The sequence below is a fragment of the Sciurus carolinensis genome, chromosome 6 (assembly GCF_902686445.1).
Source record: "Sciurus carolinensis chromosome 6, mSciCar1.2, whole genome shotgun sequence".
In the NCBI taxonomy this organism is placed as follows: Eukaryota; Metazoa; Chordata; class Mammalia; order Rodentia; family Sciuridae; genus Sciurus; species Sciurus carolinensis.
Window position 1 is genome coordinate 67540562 of NC_062218.1, and position 23522 is coordinate 67564083.

Here is a 23522-nt window from a genome sequence, read left to right on the forward strand (position 1 = left end):
TTCATTAATCTTCATGTCTGACTTGGTACCAATACCATGGTGTTTTTGTTAGTATAGCTTTGTTGTATAATTCGTATTGTGATGCCTCCAACTTCACTTTTCTCGCTAAAGATTGCTTTGGCTATTCTGTCCAATAGACTTTTGACAAAAGTTAAGAAAAATTCAGCGGTGGACTAGAGAGCCATGAGCTGCTTTAATATGTTTTAATAATTGGTTAGAAATCCATAGACGAAAAGATACAAAAAAAAAAAGAAAGAATAAAGAAAATGAACCCTGAATTAACTCAAAATAGATCATGGACTTACAGGTAAAATATAAAATTATAAAACTTTAAGGAATAGTTCTCTTTGTTCTCTCTTGTTTAAGATTTATGGCTAGGCAAAAATATTATATTTAAGACAAAAAACATACTCAATAAAAGAAAAATTGATAAATTTAATATCATGAAACTCAAAAACATTTGCTCCTCAGAAAAATACTATTAAGATAATAAAAAAAGAGAGAGAATGAAAAGAAAAGCTATAGCCTGGATGAACATATTTTAGAACCACATATCCAACAAAGAACTAGTACTGAGAATATATAAAGAAGTCTCAAAACTTAACAAAATGAAAACAACAGTCCAATAGTACATGAGCAAAAGTCAGGAAGAGTCACTGAAAAGAAGATATAGATGATAAGCACATGAAAAGATACTAATGTTATCCTTTAGATAAATGCAAATCAAAATCACAATATCCTTATACATTTATTGAAATGGCCACCCCAAACAAACAAGCAAAAAACACTTACCTCCAAAAATTACACCAAACCAAATCAAAAGAATAAGAGCAGCCAAACCAGATTCAACACCAAATGCTGTCAAGGATAAAGAGAAACTGAAATACTCATACATTGCTTTTTGGAATGTAAAATGGTATATACCTATTCTGAAAAACAGTTTAGGAGTTTCTTAAAAACCTAAACATGCAATTACTGTACAAACAACAGTTATATTCCTGGGCATTTATCCCAGAGAAATGAAAACTTATGTTCATACAAAAAGCTGCACACAACTTTTATGGCAGATTTATTTATAATAACCAGAAAGTGGAAACAATCCAGGTATTCTTTAACAGGTGAATTGTTAAACAGTATGTTACATCTTTCCTATGGAAAACTTTTCAGCTATAAAAAAGAATGAAGTATTGATATATACAACATCCTAAGTGAATCACCAGGGTACTATGCTGACTGAATAAAGTCAATATTAAAAGGTACACAGTGAATGATTTCATTTATGTAACATTCTTAAAATGATAAAAGAGAATAGTTTAGTGGTTGCAAGGGCAAAGGAGGTGTTGAGGATAGGAGGGAAGTGTGACTACAGTAACAAAGGATCCTTGTGGTGGTAGAAATGCTCTGTATCTTGACTGTATTACTGTCAACATCCTTATGATTTCACACTGTAGTTTTGTAAGATATTACCATTGGAGTAACTGGGTAAAGAATATACTAGATTTATTTATTATTTCTTAAAAGATATGTGTATCTTACATGTGCATCTATAATTATCTTAAGATTAAAAGTTTAAATAAAAATTATTTGAAGGATTGGGGTGTAGCTCAAGTGTCAGAGCACTGGCCTACCATGTACTAGCCTTGGGTTCAGTCCCCAGTACCACAGACAGATGAACAAACAAACAAAACCCCAAAGGTTTGGTATTTCAAGGCTAATAACTGGGATAATGAGGGTGTTTTAAATGTAGTTAGAAAAATTCCACTCCTTCAATACAGGCAATTTCAGCAGTCTGTTAGAAATACCCAATGAAAGAACAAATTCACACAAGTGTGATGCTATCTGCCAACCATCTTAGAAATAGTTGTATATTTTAGAAAGAGAAAGCTTATTGACTGAAATGAATCTCTTATGTGATTTTGGTCAACATGACCAAATCAGTGATCAATACTAGCAATGTAGGAGATATTTGGGAAAGGGAATAATGTAAGTACAGATGGTCCTTTCTAGGGAACTCATCTAGAAGTCATCTCCTCTCTGCTATGTTTTCCATTTTAAGCTTCTTTCCCTCTACCAATTCTATGGCTTCCATGATGCTTATGTGAGAAACTGACAAATCAATAGTATTCATTTGAGTGTATGTTATTTGGAAGTTAGAAATTTGATTTCTTCTTTAATAGAAATATCAGACACTGGGTTTGCTTTTTTGGTAGGGACATAGGATTTAATCTTGCTATTATAGTAATTTCCATAAAATGTCTTCTTATGGGTTTTGTTTTAGAGAAACTTCCAGAAGTTCTGCATGTTGACAAAGTCCTACCTAGAATGTAATGTGATCTATTTTCCACATATTTTTTTCAAAGGGGAAAAATGAATTTTATCTCATATTTGTAGATTTCAGTGAAAACTTCTTAAGAAGCATTTTCAGTTGGATAAGTGCTGATTTAAGGTCATTTGGTTAATAATAGTCAGGGAGCTGTAGAAACCACATTACAAGACCAGGGTTAATTAGTACCAGTAAAATCATATTACAGCAAATACAATACTAAAAAGCTTTCTGAATAATAAGACTAGTTCCATGTCAAAATGTTAGAAAACACATGTTTCTGATTTTCTTCTTTAAATGTAAAAGAAGACTATTTATAATAAAGGGTATATAAGCATACTTAAAATGAAAATATGGAATTTTTAATAGAAATATTACTAATTTGGTTTAATAGCTTCTACATATGAAGGTGGATTTGAACATTTTTCTTTTGGACTTATCCCATTAAGATGTCCTCAAAATTTAGTATATGGTAAAAGTAACATTCAAATAGGTAAGAAAAAGACTAGTTATTAAATTTTAATAGGACAATAATTTAGAAAAAAAATTAGATTGGATACTACATTCATATAATATGGCAGAACAAATGAAATTGCTAAATATATAAAACATTTAGTGTATATACAAAATATATACACTAGAGGAAAATATAGGTTTATGATTTTATAATATGAAGTGACAAGAGCTCTCTAAAACATGACATGTTTTAGACATCAAAGTTAAAAAAAGTATGTTTCTCGTATATTGGTATATACTTTCTGGTATATTGGTATATAACAAACCATCCAAAGACTTATTAAAAAAACTGATTTATTATTTCTCAAAAGTTGATAGATTGGTTAAGCAGTTCTAAGGGTTTCATCGAAACTCACTTTTGAGGATGCTTTTATTTGGTGAGTTAGCCAGAACTGAAGGGGCCTACAAGCCTGTGACTTCTCCTTTCCAATGATATCTTATCATTAGTTGTCTAGTCGAGGCTTATTTACATGTGGCTGGGTTCTGAGAGACTGAAGACAGATCTGTGAGGCTTCTGAGGCGTGGTCTCAGAATTTACACTCATTTTTACCATATTTCCTTGGTCTAAACAAGTTACATGGTCCAAGGTTAGCCAAATATAAGGAAGTAAATTAATAGATCCTACCTCCTGAGCAGCAATATCATATTGTGAAGGGATGCAAATGTTGTAAGGCATAGTTTATTGGAACCCATTATCATAATAATATCCTTCAGTATCTCTTCCTATCTAAACACTCTGTATGAAAACAAGAACTAGGTAAATTTGGATAAATTTTTAGTTAAGTCTGTTATTATGTGAACTTTTGCTACATGCTATCTGAAACCTATGATCCAAATAGATTTGGATTATGTGTTAACTTCACTATTTGAATTTATCAACAATATTTGCATCATCCTAACTCAGAAATGTAATAGCTTTATCACTGATCTTAAGCAATTTGATTATGGATGTGCCTTGGTGTAGTTTTCTTTGTGTTTCTTGTTCTTGGGGTTCATTGAGCTTCTTAAATTTGTGGGTTTATAGTTTAAAAAATATTTACCTTCCCCATTACTACCCTTTGAGGACTCCAGCTATAGGTATATGAGGCTGCTTGAAATTCTCCTATGCCTCACTGATGTTCTGTTCATTTCTTTAGTATTTTTCTCTTATGTTTTATTTTTTATAATTTCTGTTGTTTTTTATTATCACATCTTCAGGTTTACCAAACTTTTCTTCTGTTATGTCTAATTTTTATTTAATTCTTTTACAGAGATTTTATCTCTAGAATTTTCATTTGGGTCTTTTTTATTTTTAAATCTTCAATATCTCTTCTTAACATATTCAACCTTTCCCTTAACTCAGCAATGAAATAACAGACACTAATCCAAATCTTCATTTTGTAAGTTTTATTGGAAAACATCTGTGTTAGTCAGCTTTCTGTCACTGTGACAAAAATACTTGAGGTAATCAATTTATAAGGAGGAAAGCTTTATTTTGGCTCATAGTTTTAGAGGCTTCAGTCAGTGGTCTCTTGACTCCATTACCTTTGGGCCTTGTTAAAAAGAAGTATGTCATGTGGGGACCACATAGACAAGGAAGCTGCTCACTTAATGGAAACCAGGAAGCAAAAAGAGGGACAGAAAAAAAGGGGTTGAGGTCCCAATATCTCCTTCAAGGGAACTTCTCCAGTGTCTTAACTTCTTCTCATTAGACTTCACCTCTTAAAGGTTCTACCACCTCCCAAAACTGCCACAGACTGGCAAGCAAGCCTTTGACACTCATCCAAATCATAGCAACAACCATGCCCATTTGTTGATGTGTTTCTGGGTTGATTTCAATTAATTGATTTTTCTCTTCATTATGGTTCTGTGTTTTCTGCTTTACCTGCATGGTAATTTTGATTAGATGGTATGTTAGATACTGGTATATTTTACCTTGTTGGATGCTAGATAATTTTGTATTCCTATAAACATTTGTGAAGTTTGATCTTGGATGCAGTTAGGTTAATTGGAAATAATTTGGTATTCTCAAGCTTTTCTATTAAGCTTTAAGTGGTACCAGAACAACATGTAGTCTAGGAGTAATTCTGCTTCATTATCAAAGCAAAGTCCTCTAAGGATTTTACTCAGTGCTCCTTAAATTATAACTGGTGGGAACCCAAACTAGTCTCAGTTCTGTGTAAGTGTCAGTTATTGTTTTCTCTTAATTCTTTTTATATTTTTCAGTAGTACTGAGGTCCTCTAACTCTTTGGAATGGTTCTTTCTTGATCTGATTTCTTTCTTTATATGTGTAAGTTATACTGTATTTAAGATTTGAGGGACTTCTTTATCTGTGTAACTCTGTTATGTCCATTTCTTTACCCAGCTAACACTTTAAAAAATTTATTATTCATTAATTAATTTTTAATTAACATATATTAATTGAAAAAGTAATTGGGTGCTGTGTGATATTGCCCTTCTTGCATATAATGTGCATTTATCATATCTGGACATCTTTCTTCCACCCACCTCTGAACCCCCAGTTAAACCTTATCTATCTTGATCTCCATAGATTCTCAGTTCCATTTCCTCAAGAAGCCTTATGGACTCTGCCCAGATGTGCTTTCCTGTACTGTGGCCTGAAAACTCCCCCTCTAGACAATAGTATAGATGATCTTAAGGTTTACTTTGTTTCCCATATCTCAAGAATCGTTATCCTTTGTTGCCTAATGTTCGATATCTTGAAAAATCATTCTCAGTGTATTTTTTCCAGGATTTTAGTTGTTCCAGGTGTTAAGATAAATCTCATTCCTGTTACTTCATCTTGACTAGAAGTCTTCAGACCCCTAATAACTTTGGATGGCATGTGGCATTTGTGTTTTGCCATATTAAAAATAAATAATACTATAGAAGATGTAAACAAAGATGAAAGACAAATGACAAACTGGGAAATATTTTCAATTATTGTATCTAAGGATTAAAAACTGCAGTATGTAAAGCAAGTCTTGTAAATCATTAAGAAAAAGATGAACAATCCCAATAGAGAAAAAGTATTTTTATTTTTTTGATTTTTTAAATTGGCAGTTGGCAAAAGAAGACATGGAAATGACCTATAAACAAATTAAAAGTTTTCATGCCCCAGTGATACTAAAAAATATACTTAGATGGCCAAGAAATACCATTTTTTAAATTTATCATGTTTTCAAGAAAGAAAACAAATGATGATATATGTAGGTGAAAAAAATGAGTAGTAATATGTTTTGGTGAGAATATAAATTGTTACAGTCTTTTAGGAAGGCAGCGTGGTACTTTATGATTTCCATATTTAGAAATTTATCCTAAGCAAATGATCTCACAGGTGTGTAAAAAATAATTATGGAATTATTAATTAAACCTGAAAATAATTTTACATCAAGTATTAGTCAAATAGTATATCATTGTATATGCAAATATTTATTATTTTAAAATCCTGTGATAATTATCTTTGCAATTTTTTGCAATTATTTCCTCAACCCTTAAATACATTTGTCTGTACATTCAGGATACCAATAATCTCTTCATTCCATTCATCTGTTGAAGAGCATCTAGGTTGGTTCATACTTTAGCTATTGTGAAGGGAAATGCTATAAACATTGATGTGGCTACATCACTGAGGTATGCTGATTTTAAGGCTTTTGGGTTTATACCAAGGAGTGGGATAGCTGGGTCAAATGGTGGTTCCATTCCAAGTTGTCTGAGGAATCGCCATACTGCTTTCCAGAGTGGTTGCACCAATTTGCAATTCCACCAGCAATGTATGAGTGTACCTTTTTCCCCACATCCTCACCAACATTTATTGTTACTTGTATTCTTGATAATTGCCATTCTTACTGGAAAGAAATTAAATCTCAGTGCAGTTTCAATTTGCATTTCTCTAACTGCTAGAGATGTTGAACATTTCTTCATATATGCACAATTAAATATTACTCAGCTATAAGAAGAATGAAATTATGGCATTTGCTGGTAAATGAGTGGAACTGGAGAATATCATGCTAAGTGAAATAAATCAATCCCAAAAAAACCAAAGGCCTAATGTTTTCTCTGATATGTGGATGCTAACTCACAATAAGGGCAAGCGTAGGGAAGAAGACTAGAAGTACTTTGGATTAGACAAAGGGAAAGGAGGAGGAATGGGAATAGGAAAGATAGTAGAAAGAACCAGACATTTCTGTCCAATTACATGTATGATTATATGACCAATGTAATTCTACATCATGTACAACCAGGAGAATGAGAAGTTATACTTCATATAACTACATGTCAAAATACATTCTACTGTCATGTGTAACTAATAAAAACAAATAAAAAATAAAAAAGTAATGAGGTAGATATATTACTAATGTGAAAAGATATCTTCAGTGTATTAAGTGAAATGGTGAATTAAAACTAGTGTGTATAGATGGGAAATGTACATATACAAACCATACATATGCATATACATATCTAATATTCTTCTGGGAGGTAGGATTACAGTGACTTTAATTTTCTAGTTTCTGTTCTTATATAATTTGATCTTTCAAAATAATGAGATGTACAGCTTTTATAGTAAGCAAGGAAAGGAAGAAATGGAGAAAAGAAGGAAAGAAGAAAGCTCTTAGTATATTTTAAAAAGGAAGTTAACAGTAAAGAAACCCACACAGAGAAACCTTACAATATTTATAGAAATGAGGTTGTAAAATAGAGATGAAACCTGTGATTTATCAGGACATCTGGGTGGTAGAAAAAGTTAGACCTAAGTGTCAGCTCTACTTCTTTTTTTTTTTTTTTCTGGTTCTTTTTTTTTTTTTATTATTGTAAACAAATGGGATACATGTTGTTTCTCTGTTTGTACATGGAGTAAAGGCATACCATTCATGTAATCATAAATTTACATAGGGTAATGTTGTTTGATTCATTCTGTTATTTTTCCCTTCCCCCCACCCCTCCCACCCCTCTTTTCCCTCTATACAGTCCTTCCTCCATTCTTGCCCCACTGCCTAACCCTAACTCTAACCCTAACACTAACTCCTCCCACCCCCCATTATGTGTCATCATCCACTTATCAGCAAGATCATTCATCCTTTGGCTTTTTGAGATTGGCTTATCTCACGTAGCGTGATATTCTCCAATTTCATCCATTTGCCTGCAAATGCCATCATTTTATCATTCTTTATGGCTGAGTAATATTCCATTGTATATATATATACCACAGTTTCTTTATCCATTCATCAACTGAAGGGCATCTAGGTTGGTTCCACAGTCTGACTATTGTGAATTGAGCAGCTATGAACATTGATGTAGCTGTATCTCTGTAGTATGCTGATTTTAAGTTCTTTGGGTATAGGCCAAGGAGTGGGATAGCTGGGTCAAATGGTGGTTCCATTCCAAGTTTTCTGAGGAATCTCCACACTGCTTTCCAGAGTGGCTTCACTAATTTGCAGCCCCACCAGCAATGTATGAGTGTACCTTTCTCCCCACATTCTCACCAACACCTTGTTGCTTGTATTCTTGATAATAGCCATTCTAATTGGGGTGAGATGGAATCTTAGGGTGGTTTTGATTTGCATTTCTCTTATTACTAGAGATGTTGAACAGTTTTTCATATGTTTGTTGATTGCTTGTAGATCTTCTTCTGTGAAGTGTCTGTTCATATCCTTAGCCCATTTGTTGATTGGGTTATTTGCATTCTTGGTGTAGAGTTTTTTGAGTTCTTTATAGATTCTGGAGATTAGTGCTCTATCTGAAGTATGAGTGGCAAAGATTTTCTCCCACTCTGTAGGCTCTTTCTTCGCATTGCTGATAGTTTCCTTTGCTGAGAGAAAGCTTTTTAATTTGAATCTATCCCAGTTATTGATTCTTGCTTTTATTTCTTATGCTATGGGAGTCCTATTGAGGAAGTCTGGTCCTAAACCGACATGATGAAGATCTGGACCTACTTTTTCTTCTATAAGATGCAGGGTCTCTGGTCTGTTTCCAAGGTCCTTAATCCATTTTGAGTTTAGTTTCATGCACGGTGAGAGATATGGGTTTACTTTCATTCTGTTGCATATGGATTTCCAATTCTTCCAGCACCATTTGTTGAAGAGGCTATCTTTTCTCCATTGCATATTTTTGGCCCCTTTGTCTAGTATGAGAAAATTGTATTTATTTGGGTTTGTCTCTGTGTCCTCTATTCTGTACCATTGATCTGCCTGTCTATTTTGGTACCAATACCATGCCGTTTTTATTACTATTGCTTTGTAGTAGAGTTGAAGATCTGGTATTGCGATACCCCCTGCTTCGCTCTTTCTGCTAAGGATTGCTTTAGCTCTTCTGGGTTTCTTATTCTTCCAGATGAATTTCATAATTACTTGCTCTATTTCTGTAAGGTACATGATTGGGATTTTAATTGGAATTGCATTGAATCTGTATAGCACTTTTGGTAGTATGGGCATTTTGACAATATTAATTCTGCCTATCCAAGAACATGGGAGATCTTTCCATCTTCTAAGGTTTTCTTCAATTTCTTTCTTTAGTGTCCTGTAGTTCTCATTGTAGAGGTCTATTACCTCTTTTGTGAGATTGATTCCCAAGTATTTTATTTTTTTCAATGCTATTGTGAATGGGGTAGTTTTCCTAACTTCTCTTTCTGAAGATTCATCACTTATGTATAAAAATGCATTTGATTTATGAGCATTGATCTTGTAACCTGCTACTTTACTAAATTCACTTATGAGATCTAAAAGTTTTCTGGTGGAATTTCCTGGTTCCTCTAAGTATATAATCATATCATCAGCAAATAGGGATAGTTTGAGTTCTTCTTTTCCTATTCGTATCCCTTTAATTTCTTTGGTTTGTCTAATTGCTCTGGCTAGAGTTTCAAGGACGATGTTGAATAGAAGTGGTGAAAGAGGGCATCCCTGCCTTGTTCCAGTTTTTAGGGGGAATGCTTTCAGTTTTTCACCATTTAGAATGATATTAGCTATGGGCTTAGCATAGATGGCCTTTCCAATGTTAAGGAATGTTCCCACTATCCCTATTTTTTCTAGTGTTTTGAGTATGAAGGGGTGCTGTATTTTATCAAATGCTTTTTCTGCATCTATTGAAATAATCATGTGATTCTTGACTTTAAGTCTATTGATATGGCGAATGACATTTATTGATTTCCTGATGTTGAACCAACCTTGCATCCCTGGGATGAAACCCACTTGATCATGGTGCACTATCTTTTTAATATGTTTTTGTATGCGATTTGCTAAAATTTTGTTGAGAATTTTTGCATTGATATTCATTAAGGATATTGGTCTGAAATTTTCTTTCCTTGTTGTGTCTCTGTCTGGTTTAGGTATCAGGGTAATATTGGCTTCATAGAATGAGTTTGGGAGGGTTCCCTCCTCTTCTATTTCATGGAATACTTTGAGGAGTATTGGAATGAGCTCCTCTTTAAAGGTTTTGTAGAACTCAGCTGAGAACCCATCTGGTCCTGGACTTTTCTTTGTTGGTAGGCTTTTGATGACTTCTTCTATTTCATTACTTGAAATTGGTCTATTTAAATTGTGTATGTCCTCCCCGTTCAGTTTAGGCAATTCATATGTCTCTAGAAACCTGTTGATGTCTTCAAAATTTTCTATTTTGTTGGAGTATATATTTTCAAAATAGCTTCTAATTATGTTTTGTATTTCACTCGTGTCTGTTGTGATATTTCCTTGTTCATTCCGAATTTTAGTGATTTGGGTTTTCTCTCGTCTTCTCTTTGTTAGTGTAGCTAAAGGTTTATCAATTTTGTTTATTTTTTCGAAGAACCAACTATTTATTTTGTCAATTTTTTGTATTGTTTCTTTTGTTTCAATTTCGTTGATTTCAGTTCTGAGTTTAACTATTTCCTGTCTTCACTACTTTTGGTGTTGGTCTGTTCTTCTTTTTCTAGGGCTTTGAGTTGTAGTCTTAGGTCGTTTATTTGTTGAGTTTTACTTCTTTTATTGAATGCGCTCCATGAAATAAATTTTCCTCTAAGTACTGCTTTCATAGTGTCCCAGAGATTTTGATATGATGTTTCTTTGTTCTCATTTACCTCTAAGAATTTTTTAATTTCCTCCCTAATATCTTCTGTTATCCATTCATCATATAATAGAATATTGTTTAATCTCCAGATGTTGGAGTAGTTTCTGTTTTTTACTCTTTCATTTATTTCTAATTTCAATCCATTATGATCTGATAGAATACAAGGTAGTGTCTCTATCTTCTTGAATTGCTAACATTAGATTTGTGGCATAATATATGGTCTGTTTTAGAGAAGGATCCATGTGCTGCTGAGAAGAAAGTGTATTCGCTCTTGGTTGGATGGTATATTCTATAAATGTCTGTTAAGTCTAAATTATTGATTGTGTTATTGAGATCTATGGTTTCTTTGTTCAATTTTTGTTTGGAAAATCTGTCCAGTGGTGAGAGAGGTGTGTTAAAATCATCTAATATTATTGTGTTATGGTCTATTTGGTTTCTGAAATTGAGAAGGATTTGTTTGACATACATGGATAGGCCATTGTTTGGGGCATAGATGTTTATGATTGTTATGTCTTGGTGATTTATGCTTCCCTTAATCAGTATGAAATGTCCTTCTTTATCCCTCTAACTAACTTTGGTTTGAAGTCCACATTATCTGAAATGAGGATGGATACCCCAGCTTTTTTGCTGAGTCCATGTGCATGGTATGTTTTTCCCCATCCTTTCACCTTTAGTCTATGTGTATCTCTTTCTCTGAGGTGAGTCTCTTGCAGGCAACATATTGTTGGATCTTTCTTTTTAATCCAATCTGCCAGTCTATGTCTTTTGATTGATGAGTTCAGGCCATTAACATTCAGGGTTATTATTGAGATATGATTTGTATTCCCAGTCACTTGGTTCATTTTTAAAATTTTATTTATTTCTTTATTTTGACACGAGTTGGTTCCTCCTTTATTTAACAATTCCTTTAGGAATGTTCCTCCCTTTGCTGATTTGCTTCTTTGTTTTTCATCTCTTCCTCATGGAATATTTTGCTGAGAATGTTCTGTAGTGCTGGCTTTCTATTTGTAAATTCTTTTAGCTTTTGTTTATCATGGAAGGATTTTTATTTAATCGTCACATTTGAAGGTAAGTTTTGCTGGGTATAAGATTCTTGATTGGCATCCATTTTCTTTCAGGACTTGAAAAATGTTGTTCCAGGCCCTTCTAGCTTTTAGGGTCTGGATTGAAAAATCTGCTGATATCTGTATTGGTTTCCCCCTGAATGTAATTTGGTTCTTTTCTCTCACAGCCTTTAAAATTCTGTCTTTATTTTGTATGCTAGGTATTTTCATTATAATGTGCCTTGGTGTGGGTCTGTTGTAATTTTGTGTATTTGGAGTCCTATAAGCCTCTTGAACTTGATTTTCCATTTTATTCTTCAGATTTGGGAAATTTTCTGATATTATTTCATTGAATAGATTGTTCATTCCTTTGGTTTGTTTCTCTAAGCCTTCCTCAATCCCAATAATTCTCAAATTTGGCCTTTTCATGCTATCCCATAGTTCTTGGAGATTCTGTTCATGATTTCTTACCATCTTCTCTGTTTGTTCAACTTTGTTTTCAAGGTTAAATATTTTATCTTCAATATCTGAGGTTCTGTCTTCCTGGTGTTCTATCCTATTGGTTGTGCTTTCTATGGAGTTCTTAATTTGGTTTATTGTTTCCTTCATTTCAAGGATTTCTGTTTGTTTTTTTTTTCAATATCTCTAACTCTTTATTGAAATGATCTTTTGCTTTCTGTATTTGCTCTTTTAACTGTCGATTGGTGCGATCGTTCAATGCCTGTATTTGCTCTTTCATCTCATCATTCAATGCCTGCATTTGCTCTTTCATCTCATCGTTCAGTGCCTGTATTTGCTCTTTCATCTCATCATTCAATGCCTGCATTTGCTCTTTCATCTCATCGTTCAATGCCTGCATTTGCTCTTTCATCTCATCGTTCAATGCCTGCATTTGCTCTTTCATCTCATTGTTTGCTTCCCTAATCATTTTAATTATGTACATTCTGAACTCCCTTTTTGTCATTTCTTCTGCCATACTGTCATTGGATTTAATTGATGTAACATCTAGATTTGTTTGGGGCATTTTCTTCCCTTGTTTTCTCATATTGTTCAGGTATCAGTGGACCGCTGAGATATTGCAGATTTCCTCTATTGACTTACAATGTCCCTGAAGATTTCTAATATATCCCCTCTTAGCCTTTAGTAGCCTGAAGTCTTGGAGGAAGTTGATAATGCGGTGCTCCACAAGGAAGCTGCCTCTCTAGGGGTGGTGGCCTTCAGGTGGGATATATTCCCTGCTAGTAGGCAGAGGTGCCTCCACTTGTTGACTAATTGTCATCCAAAGTGGAACTAGGCTGCGGGCTGAGGCAAGGCCTGTTTGGGACTGTGTCTCTGGTTTTACCGTCCTTGTGGGAAAACCTCACCCAGCAGGAAAGACTCACCCGGTGGAGAGGTCTCACTGGTCAGTTTCCATCCTAGAGGTTCCCCTCAATCCACAACTACCGCCTGGGCTGGGCTGCCTTCCTCTGCAATGTTTCCAGGGGCCCGGACCTACCTCCTGGGTCTGGGAGCCTCACCCTTCGCAGACGAGTCTCCCTAGGCTGCCCCTCCTCATAGAAGCTGCCCGCAGTCCTGGAAACTTCGCTCTGCCCCTCAGCTTGTCTCTGTGTGACTCTTCCACCAAGAAGTCGCCTAGGTCCTGGGACCCTGCTCTGCACCTAATCGCCTGGCTATGCGGCCCCTTTTCTGAGCAGCCACCTGGAGCCCCGTACAGTCTCTCTGCGTCCCAGCGACCCGCCGTACTCCTCTTCCTCTGGGCAGCCACCCGGTGTTCCAGTGTGGTCTCTAGGAGTCCAAGCCCCTCACTGCACACCTCCTCCTCCTGACAACTGCCCATAGCCCTGGTACAGTTACTCTGAGTCAAAGTGACCTGCCGCACTTCTCCTCCTCCTCCGGGCAGCACCCCCGGTGTTCAGGAGTGGTTGCTCTGAGTCCAAACAACTCACTGCGCGCCTCCTCCTCTGGGCCGCCGCCCGTAGCCCTGGTGCATCACTCTAAGTCCAAGCAACCCACCCCACTCCTCCTCCTCCGGGCATCCCCCTGGTGTTCAGGAGCATTCGCTCTGAGTCCAAACAGCTCGCCGCTCAGTTCCTCCTCTGGGCAGCCCCCCAGAGCCCCAGTGAGTTGCTCCGAGTCCAAGCAACCCACCGCGCTCCTCTTCCTCCTCTGGGAAGGCCCTCCCCGGTGTTCAGGAGCGGTCGCTCTGAGTCCAAACAGCTTGCCTCGCACCTCCTCCTCTGGGCAGCCGCCGGAGCCCCAGTGGGTTGCTCCGAGTACAAGCGTTGTGCTGGGCGGCCTCCTCTCCAGTGCTCCCAGTTGTCCATGTTCACCACTCCAGCGGGGGGAGGGGTGTCTCGTTGGGTAACTCTACTTCACAAAGTTCCCTGCGTTTCAGGACTACCACCCCATCCGGGATACCTCCCCAACGGGAGAGACTCAGCCGGTGGCTTTGAGTTGGTTCCAAGTCTCTCAATATCTCCTCTTCTTGAATCCTGAGTCCTGGAGCAACATGAAATACAGCCACCCTCTAGTCCACCATCTTGAAACCCTCTCTCTACTTCTTTTTATTTCAGATAGAGTGATATTAGGAAGGTTACTTACTATCTTTGAGTTTAATACTAATAATTTTCAAATGACAATTATTTTATTTATGTCATAGGTAATATAAAAACTGAGCAAAGATTATTTTATAAAATTATTTTTCAGAAAATAAAGGAATGAGCATAGTTTGTACCAGACATAAAACCTATTTGGATCATAGGATGAGTTTATTGTTATCAGGGTGCAGTTACAGATACTAATTATCTCTGTATGAAAGTTACCATCTTTAATTTCAATTAAGTTCATTTTTTCCCCCTAAAATCTGACCTTAAATAATTAGAGAATCACAGAGCATTTTGTTTCATTTTATTTTACGTGGGAGTGGTAGATCTACTTGCTAGTTCTCTGGCCTCTCTTCCCTCTGTGTTCCAGCCCACTGTGGATCCTGCTGATGACCCTTCTGACTGGGGCTGGCTTTAGGTAGGGGGTTACTATGCTTACATTACTGCTGCAGATGTCAGGCAGTGACTTGTACCATTCCTCATGGGGACTTCTCAGACTTTTTTCAATTTCTAACCTCCCCTTCACTCATAGGGATGAGCTGGCTTTGATTACAAGAGGAACTGTGCTTTTCTTAACCCAAGTTGTGATTAGTAGGAAAATTAATAGACATTAATGATCTTGAACTATTTAAATGAAAGCTTTTATTTACATTTTTACACCCTTATGATGGTTCAACTCTGGAGACTTCACAGAGATGGGAAGTCTATTGGCTTCCTTCCTTTGCATTTAATATAGTTTCTTGTCATTAATATTATAGAATAGAAACTAGTATTTATTATCAAAGACATTAGCATTCTTTCAAATGAAAACACTGGAACATCAGTTTTTACATGGACATCGTTTTATAGTCAAATAAAGACTCAAAGGATCAGTGCTACAGTCTGTCTGGGTTTGGAATATTTTTATGCACCGCTGTGAGAAAAGCAGGTGCTCTCACATGTCTATTTCTAAGATTTTATCTATTTTGTCAGATGATTTGGGTTTAAAATTTTTGCAGATGTCAATTTAAGCCATTTTTGCTATTAGTAGCACAGTTTAAAAGTTAGCTCTTATAAGTCTCATAGATATATATTTCCTGCAGAATGTCTTAAATTCAAAGTTAGCTCAAAATGGAACCCCCTCTCTCTGTTGGAATATTGCTGTTTCAGTGCCTTGCAATCTTTTTTCAGTCTGACTGCTTTGCAATTTCTTTTGCTGCCCTGTAGCCCTTTGACTTCACCTTTTATTATTGTATTTCCTTGATGAGAACCTGTGCCAGGCTCTGAGGCATTGAAAGGAGGGGTCCATAGACTGTGAGCATGCTAGGCCAACTTTGCTACTGAAGTCTTGAGAGTTTGTAATGGGCCTAATCTATTTGGAATGGTCAGAGCTTGTTTATTGTTGTGAGCATCCTGGTGAGAAACGTGAGCTAGTCTAGTAATTTAATATTTCTTGGTAAGGTAAAGGTATCTAAAAATACATTATGTAGACTAATGCCCTTAATTAGTAATTGCATATACTTTCATACTCTGCTCTGCAATTTCTCCACAGCCCCAGTTTGTTGTTGTTGTTGTTGTTTTGTAACATCATCTGATCAAGTATAATATTTTAATTGCTGTCCTTCATATATGCTATTTACTTTTCTTCAACTATTTATAGAGAAATATAAAGATATACCTATTATACCTATGATTTACCTACAAAAATATCTTCTGAGTTACCTCAAGGTTAAGGTAAATTACCTCTATATACTTTGAGGTTTGTATGTGCTTTTTGAAGTAATTTAATGTTTTCTATTTTTACTTTTTATTTTTATTTTTTGTGGAGTTGAGAATTGAACCTTGGGCCTTGTGCATGCTAGGCTGTACTACTGTCCCACCCCCACCCCCACACACATGCTGGACAAGTGCTTTGCCACTTAGCTATACCCTTAGCTCTAAAATATATTTTGTTATGTGGTTTGTAAAACAGAATTTTTTGTCAATCTTAAGTTTTTGGTTGGAGAAGAAATTTTCTTTCTTGAAGAATGCTATGTAAATATAAAGTATTATTTTCATTATGAATATTAATAACCTTTATCCCTACAAATATTAGTATGAAAATTTAAAATTACACTCTTTTTGCCATACCCAAACATTCTTCAATAAAGAGCAAAGGTCACAGAGTTATAATGGTTAAAGAATTAAATATCAAAGTATTGTATACAGGTGGATATGCATAGGTTATATGCAAATACTGCAGCATTTAAGAAACTTGAACATCCTTGTTATTTTGGTGTCCATGATGTCCATGGTGCGTGCATGTGCATGTGCATGCGTGTGTGTGTGTGTGTGCTGGAACCAACAACCCCATGCATACCTAGAGAAACTATTTAGAAAATACCTTTCACAATTATGCAAAAAGGTTTATCAAAACATCTAGGAGCATCTTAAATTACAACATGGTATTTGCGCCAAGTAGTCTCAGGAGAACTCACAGTTGATGGATGCTGCAAGGATCTTAATCTCAACAAGAGGGAAGCCATGTTTGAAACCTAAAACCAAACTCAAAACATGAATCATTTTCTTCATTTCATTTTTAAATATGTGAAGTCATTTTCTATTATATTAGTTTAATTTTAGTAATTGAAGATACTATACTTGTGGAATGCAAAATAATTGTCACATTTCTACTCTTACAGCATTTAGAAAGCTATTGTTCATGTTGCTCACAAAACCAAAGTGATCTTGTAAAACTGAGGTGTCATTTACCATACCCTAAAAACAATATGTCAAAAAGAAACAGTTTATAGTGGTGTGGGCTAGGGAGGAATTGGAGTGAGGAACTGAAGAACTAGAGAGAAGAGAATGAATATCTTTAAACTGATTTCACAACAACAAAAACAAAGATACCACATGGAAACTGCTATTTCCCATTGTGACATTGAGTCAGGATTCTGCTGTTGTCTTGTTTGTCTCATTCAACAATGGGCAGACAGTTCTCTTCAGCTTCTCAAAAGCTGAAGTCAGTTAAGGGTTTGGAATCTTTTAAGTTAAGATTAATTAATCAGTTTTGAGATTTGAGATACAAGAATGAAACATTTAAGTCTCTCAAGTTTAGTATTTTAATATCTAAAGTGATAGGCTATCTGGTAATCATGAACTTAATTTTTTAGACTCAACTTTTTAACTCACAGTTCCCTGTCTCTGCTTCCCAAGCCACAGGGATTATAGGCATGCACCTCCAAGCCCCAGGGGGAAAATAATCTTTAAATTAGAAAATCTAAATATTTCTAGCCAAACCTGAATATATTACTTAATTGGGGAAAAAACCCCCAAAACTTTAGCTCCAAAAAGAGGAGAATGGATGTAGTTTGTTCCTTATTTCATGATATCTTGGTAAATTTAAAAAATACATAGATTATATGAAAAACTGATAAACATTTATAATTTTAATAACTTTAAAGCAATTATTACTTAGGTATTTAATAATTTCAGTTAAGATGGAGGTGACAATGAAATTAATATTCTAATGTTTTGCATTGTGTATGTTAGGCTTGCCTTTTGTTCAGAAAATAGTTATGTAACTTTTTAAAAGTCAATAACAATAATCATAAACAAGGTAATCCCATCAGCATGAATCAGTCTTACTCTGCATATATTTAGCACAGTATTGCACTTAATAAATTATCATTAACCAAAAATATTTTCACAGGTGCATATTTAAAGGCTTTAACGTTTGCAATTTTTTGAAGGACTGAGGTAAAAGACACTCATTTCAAATCTGAAAAGCACCAAAATCAGTCTTTTGAAGCCCACTGTGATCAATATCTATGCAAATGGAGTGGTTATGGAACTTAAACTGCTTTGTCAATCAATCAGTCCAGTCCCCACCTTGTGCTCAATGTCCTAATAGATATTTTTCTTTTTAAAGGGACAGTGATTTCTTTTTTTCCTAAGTGTTTGTTATATAAATGAAAGCTATTGCTTTGACTTCCTCCTTACTCCCACCCTTTCTATATATATTTATCCCTTAATTGTCAGCTCATATTGTTTTCTCTTTCCAGGTGATAGCAGTTATGGGTTGGGAAGGACCCTTGAGCTCCAAATCCTGGCCCTCCCCTGTTCCTGTCTTTGGACCTGTATTCTTGAAAGGAGGAACAGCGTTTTGGGAACTCAGAACTGATTGAACCAGCAACCCCAGAGTATTAATCTTATGCTCTTCGCCTAATGGGAGAGAGGTCTTCGGTGGTTTACTAAAGGGCCCTTTCTTTTGCCTTGCTCACATCATTGTCCTTAAGAAGGACTGAGTGGGGACACAGAACACTTGCTAACCAAATAAGTGAAGATATAAGGAAGGATAGATATTTAAGTAGATTTGATACCATAATTGGGCTTCAAAGTTAATTTCCACTGTATGAAGTAATAAATAGACTATACCAAATAAGAAATATAATAGTGGGGAAATCTTAAGTTCTATACTTATGTTATAGAGGAAAAAAGAGGGGACTGAAATATATATATATATATATATATATATATATATTGCAAGGGAAGTCTGGTTTAACAGCACTTATGGTAAATAAAATAAAAGCTGGATCTTTTTGGCTGCCTAAAACTACAGTGTGAAGCTGTAGTCTTGAGGATAGCCAAGAAAGCCAATTTGTAGAGAGGAAGGGAGAATGCTAATTCTTGGGGGAGGAGGGAAAAAGTTAATAATCCCCCTATTCTCTGAACTGGTCAGATCACATCTGATGAATTGCATTGAGTTCTATTCTGATACTTTTAAGAAGGTTCTGGAAAACTTAAAGGTGTATAGAGAAGGATGACTTATGGTGAAAATGCTGTGTTCAAACTATAGAGAATGTAGGTGGAATGTGACTTTTTTTTGTTTGTTTGTTATTGGGGATTGAACTCAGGGGTTCTTAACCACTGAGCAACATCCCCAGCCCTTTTTAAAGATATTTTATTAGAGACAGGGTCTTGCTGAGTTGCTAAGTGCCTTGCTAAGTTGCTAAGACTGGTTTTGACCTTGAGATCTTCTGCCTCAGCCTCCCAAACTGCTGGGATTACAGGAATGCTCCATCATGCCTGACTAGAATGTGATATTGTGATAGATAATGAAACTTATCAGTGTGTGAGTTAGGAATTATGTTCCTAATTAAGTCAAGGGTTATAAGAATATGTGAGTTGTTCTCGTGTAAATAAATTCTGGAAACTGCTGGTCTGGGGTTGACAAAATAGATCCATGAAATCATTGAAGACCCCAACTCTGATGTCCTCTTTTTCCCCACACTTTTTTTTTAAATTGGTTATAGTTGTACACAATGGTGGGATTCATTATATGTGTTCATACATGCACACTATATAACACTCCTATCATATCATGCCCCAGGATTTCCCCTTTCCATTCCCTCTCCCTCTCCCTGAACCCCTTCCTCTACTTCACTGACTTCCCTTTGGTTTTCTTGAAATCCCCATTACCATACATGTCTTTTTCCTTTTTCTCTCTAACCTCCACATATGAAAGAAAACATTTGACCCTTGAGTCTCTGAGTGTGACTTATTCCCCTTAACATAATGTTCTCAAGTTCTATCCATTTTCCTGCCCATCTCTGATATCTTTAATGTATGACTGCTTCCTTCATTAAGATCACTTCAATGTAAATGCTGAAACTCCTACAATCACATGCATACTCCAGACAGTAGGAAGAAGGGTAGATTTGTTATAAGGAAAAAGAATTCTTTCTCCCATTTAAAAAGTCTTCCCAGAGTTTCAAATTTCACTTACAATATCTTTTTTGGCTATGAGATTTAGTCTTGTGGTCAAATATGGTCACTATAGGAACTGGAAATGTCATTTTCTGGCTAGGCATTTTTCCTAGGACTTTACTATAATGGAAGAAAGGATAGTGGATGTTGAGAGGCAGATTACTTTGTGTAGCAGGTATGAACTGAGAAGGCAGTGTGGAACTACTTGGTCAGAGTTAAAAAGGTCAACTTACTAAATATATATAGATATAAATTTCCTAATAGCTTTATTGGCCCCAAATTGGGCTTTTTTTAGAGGTACTGATGTCACTGTTGCTGGATATTAAACATCAACTGGGATATTTTGTATTGGGAAAGTTTTAGGGGAAAACCTGGTTTACATAATTCCTTCCAATACTATGTGCCAAGACTATTTCAATATACCTGTGTAGAAGCCATGCTGAGTTTTAGTTTGATTAACTTTTCCTACAGGAGATTCCAATAAACTAAGATTTCTATTTATTACAATCAAGGATGACAAGTGTTCTGTAAAGCAAACAATTTGTATGCAAGTCTTATTTTCATGTTATATTCAGCATATTTTTAAATAGAAGACACTGGTGAAATAGGATTCCATGAACATATACTGACTTCACACACTTAATAATTTTTTCTGATATATAAAGTTCTGTACCTAATCACTTTTCATCATTCAATAATTTGCTACAGGAGAGATTTGATCAATTGACCCAGATTTTACTTAATAATAGCTGTAAAACAGATACCTTTTAAGATTTGTGACAACTTTTTTTTTCTGTGAGCGGTAGTGGTTTTTATTTTCCTGTGATGTTCAAATTACATGATATGTTTTTTCCCCCAGAATTTTTTTTTTAATAAGGGTATCTCCAAAGCCTAAAAGAGTGCTGACCTTCAACAAACACTTGCTTGTTTGTTTTTTTAATCTTCTTTCTTTTTTTTAAATTTATTTTTATTGTAAACATATGTGATACATCTTGTTTCTCTGTTTGTACATCAAGTAGAGGCATACCATTTGTGTAATCATACATTTACATAGGGTAATGGTGTTTGATTCATTCTGTTATTTTTTCCTTCCCCCGACCCCTCCCACCCCTCTTTTCCCTCTATACAGTCCCTCCTTCCTCCATTCTTGCCCCCCTTCCACCCCCCCTTATGTGTCATCATCCACTTATCATCAAGATCATTTGTCCTTTGGTTTTTTGAGATTGGCTTATCTCATTTAGCATGATATTCTCCAATTTCATCCATTTGCCTGCAAATGCCATAATTTTATTATTCTTTATGGGTGAGTAATTTTCCATTGTATATATATACACCACAGTTTCTTTATCAAAAAATATGGAACACTTCACGAATTTTTGTGTCATCCTTGTCCATGGGCCGTGATAACCTTCTCTGTATTGTTCCAATTTTAGTGTATGTGCTGCCGAAGGGAGCACCCCCCAGAATTATTTTGTTTGCAGTTCTAGGTTTTGAACCCTGGGCCTCGCATATTCTAGGCAAGCACTCTACCACTGAGCTATACCCCCAGCCCTTTTTATTTTACTTTGAGACAGGGTCTTACTAAGTTGCCCAGTCTGACCTCAAGCTTTCAATTCTACTGCCTCAGCCTCCCAAATAGAGTAGCTAGGATTTGCAGACATGTGTCACCATGCCCAGCTCTTTCCCAGAAGATATTATTATGTTGGTATGGTATGGATTTGTATTCTAAGTTCTACAAGTAAGAGACCTATGAGAATAATGATTTTTGTAATTTTAGACAATAGTATTTCCTTACACCATACATTTGAAGGAATGTACACTCCTGTACTTCTAGGCCTGTTCTCATTTTTGCTAACACAAATCATATTCAGTAGTTAAACAAAATAGTTATGCAATACCTACTCCATTAGAAACAGAAAATCTATTGCTTGCCAAATTAGAAAAATGTCATATAAAAAACTTTGTTTTTAAGATTTCAAGTAGGTAAACCAAATATCAGTAAGTATGCAATGGCAAACACTGTTAAATTGTGCTCTTTTGAAGACTTAAATGAGTTTTCCAATACATAAAAATACAAGCCACACATAACTTGGCCCATACACATTTTTAAGACATAGATATGATTACTTACATATCTTTATTTTAATTGTTCACAGAGAACAATTCAAGAAAACACTTTGCTTCAGTCTAAAGTTTCTAATGGTGCAAGGCATACAAGAACAGGATTTGGGAGGAGGCATTGGGGAGACCATCTTTCCTACCCATATGGGGCTAATGCCCACACCTAATACACATCAGACCATGTCCAGCTCAGCTGTGCTGTGTGGAAACAGCTGTAGGATCCTAGCAAGTTAGTCTTCCTTTCCTTGGTATCTGGTCCTTGGTTTTTATCCAGTTTAAATACTTTTAGTTTAAGAAATCCTAACTTGATTTTTAGATGAAATCTTTAGCCAATGTATTGTATACTGTTGAACTGAATTGAACCATGCTTTCTAAGGGGGAGAGAGATTAAGTTAGAAAGGAGGGATTACTTTCCTTCATTCTTTTTTCTTTTTTCCTAGCTCTTCCCCAAGGGGGGAAAAAAGGCCAACCTTCTGCCACTTTCTATTTCTATAGCTTTGTGCAAATAAGTAATCTAAGTCTCAGGTTGTTTATCTGTGCATAAGGATAATAATAGCTGTCAAGTAAGAATAGTGATAATTAAGTTAAGTTTCATAAATGTGTTTTGAACTCTTTCTGTATTCTAGATCTAGTAAAATGTAAAATGATTTTTATAGCTTTTAGCACAGTGTCTAACACAGAGATTAACAATTGCTGATTTCCTTTGTATTCTAAAATGAAACAGTAATATAGCAAGGACCCAATTGAGCCTATAATGCGAGACCTTATTTCATGTTTAGTTGTGCCTTGCTGTGCTTGTGGTATTGTCATTCAGTTTTACATAAATGTGCCTGTCCCTCTAGCTATTCTTTTTCTACCACATATTTGTGGCTTATTAATAGGTCAATTTTTCAGTTTTTGTCCCTCATCTTGCTTTCCATTTGTCCTCCAACCAACACCCAAGATTTACCTTTCTTTTAGACATTTATACTAAATTGTAGCATGTATATGTATGCTTAGCAGGAATTTCAGTGGCTTTCCCTTTTGCTCTGCCTACAACTCCTTTCTTTAAGGCTCTGTGAGTCTTTACAAAGTGATCACACTCATGTATCCAATATCCAGATCAAGAAACAACACTACCAGAACCCTAACACCCCTTGACACTTTCAAGCACTGCCTGCTCTCCAATG

At 35.6% G+C, this 23522-nt stretch overlaps 1 protein-coding gene and 1 non-coding gene across 5 annotated transcripts in view; one reads left to right on the forward strand and one right to left on the reverse strand.

The window, feature by feature from the left end:
- The window catches only part of Atg10 (autophagy related 10), a 266366-nt gene that overhangs the window by 100020 nt on the left and 142824 nt on the right, over positions 1 to 23522 (forward strand). The window lies entirely within an intron of this gene.
- LOC124987798 (U6 spliceosomal RNA) lies at positions 21583 to 21689 on the reverse strand. Its single transcript, XR_007109308.1, has one exon. It is a non-coding gene; the product is annotated as a U6 spliceosomal RNA (small nuclear RNA).